Consider the following 6000-nt stretch of genomic DNA (forward strand, 5'->3'; position numbering starts at 1 on the left):
TGGGCTTCTAGCAGTGTGTGGGACTTGTTCTATTAGTCCTTCTATACTGACCTCCAGCAGGTTGCAAATTGAATATAATTTTTTTCTGCATCTAGCTCTGAAAAAATATTTGGGCTTCTAGCGGTGTGTGGGACTTGGTCTATTAGTCCATCTATACTGACCTCCATCAGGTTGCAAATTAAAAATAATTTTTTTCTGCATCTAGCTCTGAAAAAATATTTGGGCTTCTAGCAGTGTGTGGGACTTGGTCTATTAGTCCATCTATACTGACCTCCATCAGGTTGCAAATTGAATAAAAAAAATTTCTGCATCTAGCTCTGAAAAAATATTTGGGCTTCTAGCGGTGTGTGGGACTTGGTCTATTAGTCCATCTATACTGACCTCCATCAGGTTGCAAATTAAAAATAATTTTTTTCTGCATCTAACCCAGCCAATAGTTTTGGCCTAATACCACAGTTTGGCCACTCAGCTCTGCTCGGTTACCATCCATTGTTTTTTTGTGCAAACAACTCCAGAGTTGTGAATTAGTTAACCACCAAAATGAGTGGAAAAAGGCCTGCTGCTGGTGGAAAGGGGAATAGGCGTGTTGGGAAGGGGAAAAAAGGTTGTGTCCGTGGGGTAGGTGCAGAAGAAAGACCATCTTCCAGCCAAACTAAAATGTCTACTTCTTTTAGCGGACAATGTGATAAGATCCCTTTCTTACGGCCACGCCAATCGCTACAAATTCCAGATGAGGCACAAAAACAGCAGGTGCTTCAACGGATATCAAGTGCTCCTTTAAGTGGGCTCTCCTCCACATCAACTTCAACATCACAAATACTCCAGTCCTCAAAGGTGTCACCCAAATCGCACTTGCTTCCTCACAGCCCCCAAATCTCCAGCTGCCCGTCTGAGTATGAGGTAGAACAGATGGTTGAGTCTGCAGAGCTGTTTACTCATACTATAGCCTGGGAATCAGAGGTTGACTCCAGCGCTTCTGTGAATCCAGACGAGGAAATGATCTGCACTGATGCCCAGAATCTTTATGAGTCGGATCCAGGACCAGACGCAGAAGGTTCTGACCATAATGTAGACCCTCATTCCCAAACTGTAACTCCTGTTGGTGGAGACAATGAGGAAGACGATGATAAGACTCAAATACCTGATTGGAGCGACAACTTTAGTTTTTTGTCAGGGCAGGAACAGGTTGGCTCTGAGGACGACGGGTGTGATAACGCACAGGGTGATGATGATGAGGTCGGAGATCCCACTTACTGTCAACCCACAGTCAGCCAAGAGATGAGGTCAGCAGAGGAGGTGGAGGAAGATGCTAGTGACGACGAGGTCAGGTTGCGCCTTCCTGGACAGAGACGTAGTACTGGAAGCACGTCAACAACTGCATCCTCAAACACAACTCTGCCTCTCACCACAAGTCGTGGTGGCTCTTCAGGTCGCATGGGTGCTAAGCCTTGCATAGCCTGGGCATTTTTTCAGATCGATAAAGATGACCCAACTCGTGTTATCTGTAACATTTGTCAGCAAAAGCTAAGTAGAGGCCAAAAAATACATAGTTTGAGTACTTCATGCATGAACCGGCACATGGACATGAAGCATAAGTTGCAGTGGGAAGCTCAGTGTGCTACAATGCGGCCTAGCCGGCCGGGCCAACCACCGTCTGCCATATCTTGTGCATCCGCGGCCTCTTCATCCTCTGTGACTGGGGGGACAGCAGTCACACCTGTTTTGGGGCGCAGACCTGTCACCTCTTTACCCGCAACAGCCAGCGTGATTGGCAGGTCATCATTTTCTTTGGAGGTGGTAACACCAGCTGGTCTTGAGCGCTGTCCGACATCGATAGCACCACCTTTGGATCAAGGCAACCTAACATGTCCGCCTGCATCTTCCTCACAGACCGGCAGTTTGCCGGGGACACCCTTATCAACCCCGTCTAAGCACAATAGCCAGCCCTCGGTCCCTCAGATGTGGACAAGTAAAAGACCATTTCCTCCTAGCCATGAGAAAGCTAAGAGGTTGAATTTCACCATCTGCAAGCTCTTGGCTACAGAAATGCTGCCTTTCCGCCTGGTGGACACAGAGGATTTTCGAGACCTTATGTCCGTCGCAGTGCCCCAGTACCAGATGCCCAGTCGGCACTACTTCTCAAAGAAAGGTGTGCCTGCGCTCCACCAGCATGTCGCACACAACATCACCGCTTCTTTGAGAAACTCTGTGTGTGACAGGGTGCATTTCACCACAGACACTTGGACGAGTAGGCATGGACAGGGGCGTTTTATGTCGCTGACTGGGCTCTGGGTAACTATGGTGACAGCAGGACAAGGGGCTGCTGTCCAAGTCTTGCCGTCCCCACGAGTTGTGCGTCAATCCTCTTTATGTCAAAGTTCCTCCACTGCTTCTGCCTCCTCAACCTCCTCTCGGTCTTCCACCTGCACCCAAAGCCTGTCTGGTCATGCCACAAGCTTTCTAACTGCGCAGAAGGGATCCTGCACACCTCCTTACTATGCTGGCAGTAGGGCTCAACGTCATCAGGCGGTTTTTACATTGAAATGTCTGGGAAATGTGAGTCACACAGCTGAGGAGTTGTGGTCAGCTCTGGAGAACCAATTTCATGAATGGTTGTCTCCACTGAACCTGAAACCAGGGAAGGCCGTGTGCGACAATGCTGCAAACCTGGGTGCGGCCCTTCGCCGGGGCAATGTCACACACGTGCCTTGTATGGCTCACGTGTTGAACCTGGTTGTCCAGCAATTTTTAGCCCACTATCCCAGACTAGATGGCCTTCTGCAGAGGGCACGGTCGCTGTGTGCTCACTTCCGCCGTTCGCATCCCGCAGCTCAGCGACTTACATCTCTACAGAAGTCGTTGGGCCTGCCACTTCACCGGCTAAAATGCGATGTGCCTACCCGGTGGAATTCAACTCTGCACATGTTGCAGCGACTGTGGCAGCACCGACAAGCCCTGGTGCAATACGTTCTGACGTATAGCCTGGGCCAACGAGATTCAGAGGTGGGGCAAATCACGCTGGAGGAGTGGTCTCAGATCAGGGACCTATGCACCCTTCTGCACAGTTTTGAAATGGCGACGAAGATGTTTAGTGCTGACGATGCCATTATCAGCATGACTATTCCGGTGATTTACAAGCTGGAGCACATGTTAAACAGAATTCGGAGTCAGGTGGTGGCACAAGAGAAGGTGGAGGAAGTAGAGGAGGAGGAGTTGTATGCGGAAGGGCTAACATCTGCAAGGTCCAGACGGTCGGCAGCACCAAGGCGGCAGGCATGTGAGGGTGGGGGAGATGATTTTACCAGGGCGCATGGTAGCAGCCAAACTAGTGAGGAAGGTGCAGGAGCCCAGGAAGAAGTGGAGGACGAATTGATGGAAGACTCATCAGATGAGGGAGACCTTGATCACATTTCTGTTGTGCGAGGTTGGGGGGAGAGGACAGAGGAAGGAAGCATGATTGTTACCTCGCCACCAACACAACAGGGACTTGGTGCTCCTGGATGCGCAACACACATGAGTGCCTTCTTGCTGCACTACCTGCAACATGACCCTCGAATTGTGAGAATTAGAAATAATCCTGACTACTGGGTTGCCACACTGTTAGATCCCCGGTACAAAAGTAAATTTGCAGAAATTATTCCTGCCATAGAAAGGGATGCACGCATGCAGGAGTATCAGCAGAGACTGTTGCAGAATCTTACATGTGCTTTTCCACAAAATACCAGTGGTGCACGTAGTGAATCTCACAGTTCCAACTTGCCAACCGTGGGACCGTCAAGTGTTCAGCACTCAAACCGTAACAGAACCACAGTATCTGCTGGTAACATCAATTTTGCGGAATCATTTCACCACTTTTTTAGCCCATCCTTTGCAAGGCCACAGGAGACAAGAAGTCTGACACATAGTCAACGCCTAGAGACGATGGTACAGGAGTATCTCCAAGTAAACATTGAAGCCACGACTGTGTCACTGGACCCTTGCTCTTTTTGGGCTTCCAATCTGGATAAATGGCCGGAGCTAGCCACTTACGCCTTGGAGATCTTGTCATGCCCCGCAGCCAGCGTTCTGTCTGAACGTGTGTTCAGCGCTGCTGGTGGTGTGCTGACAGATAAGCGCACGCGGCTCTCCACTGATAATGTAGACAGACTCACGTTCATAAAGATGAACAAATCATGGATCCAAAATGACTTTTCTACCCCTGTGTCATCCTGGGGAGAGTAAAAGCTTGATGATTGGTTAAAATCACCCTACCAACCGTTTTAAGCTTTCAAATTACTAATCATGTTTATCTGTATCTTGACTGGAAAATAATTTGGGCTTTGTAGCAGTGTGCAGCACTGATCCTATTAGGCCATCTATAATAAGCTTCACCAGATTTAAAATTAAAAATAATTTTTAGCTGCATCTAGCCCGGAAAATAATTTTGGGGCTCCGAGATGTGCAAGACACATAAGTGCCTTCTTGCTGCACTACCTGCAGCATGACCCTCATATTGTCAGAATTCAAAGTAATCATGACTACTGGGTTGCCACACTCTTAGATCCCCCAAACTTTTCGATCAACCTTTTCATTTTAATAAAGACCAAAAAAATGGTCATTTTTGAAATTATAAGCATTAGCAGGTTGTTAGAAACTGAAATCAAACAGTTTTCAACTCAAAACTTTATTCTAGGTGATGTTACATTTTCACATAGGACCCCTTGTTCGAAAGGAGCTTCTGAACTCTCTCGTCCATTGAATTTGTCAGGTTTTGGATGGTTTCTGCTTCAATTGTTTTGCATGAGGACAGAATACCCTCCCAGAGCTGTTGCTTAGATGTGAACTGCCTCCCGCCATCATAGACACTCCTTTTAATGATGCTCCAAAGGTTCTGAATGGGGTAGAGGTCAGGGGAGCATGGGGGTCACACCATAAGTTTGTCCCCTTTTATGCCCATATCAGCCAGAGATGCAGATGTTTTATGTGCAGCATGAGATGGTGCATTATCATGCAGAAAAATGATCTTGCTGTGAAATACACGGTTCTTCTTCTTGAACCATGGCAGGAAGTGCTGTTTGAGAAAATCCACATACATTATGGAGTTCATCTTTAGCGCCTTCAGGGATCCTAAAGGGGCCGACAATCTCTCTCCCCATGATTCCAGCCCAAAACATTACTCCACCTCCTCCTTGTTGGCGCTGTAGCCGTGTTTGCGTGGGGTGTCCATCAACCAGCCATCCTCCACTCCATTCATCTGGACCATCGAGCGCTGCACGGCACTCATCCGTGAACAAAACAGTTTTGAAATCAGTCTTCATGTAATGTTTGGCCCACTGGAGCCGTTTCTGCTTGTGTGAAGTGGATAGAGGAGGTCGACAGGATGGCGTATGCACAGCTGCAAACCTCTGAAGGACCCTGCATCTTGTTGTTCGAGGGACGTTGGAGGCACAAGCAGCTTCAAAAACTTGTCTGCTGCTATGACAAGGCTTTTTTGCCGCTGCTCTTTCAACCTGACGTAATTGCCTGTAGGAAAGAGTCCTCAATTTGCCCTTATCAGCACGCACACGTGTGTACTGTGAATCAGCTACATACTTCTTGATTGCCAAGACACTTCATCCTGATCATCGCACAATGTTGATTGTAGTCATGCCTTGACCTAAACACTCCACAATTTGTTGCTTCTCAGCAGCCGACACATCCTTTTTCTTTCCCATTTTGGCAGAAAATGTAGGCTGCTTAATAATGTGAGAGAGCCTTCTTAAGTAGTCTTGCCTTTCATTGGACACACCAGCCAAACTAATTAGCACAGGTGTCTGCAATTGTTTACAGTGATATAAAGAGCCCTGACACACATCACCATCAATGAGTTTAACTGACAAACAAACAAATTCTTCCCTTATCACTCCTAAACACTTTTTGCATAATAATTTGGAACGCGGTGTACATGTGCTTTTCCACAAAACACCAGTGGTTCACGTAGTGAATCTTACAGTTCTAACTTGCCAACCGTGGTCTGTATGG

Source organism: Phyllobates terribilis, unplaced genomic scaffold, assembly GCF_046119375.1.
Source record: "Phyllobates terribilis strain yellow unplaced genomic scaffold, ASM4611937v1 Scaffold_3__8_contigs__length_932513732, whole genome shotgun sequence".
Lineage (NCBI taxonomy): Eukaryota > Metazoa > Chordata > Amphibia > Anura > Dendrobatidae > Phyllobates > Phyllobates terribilis.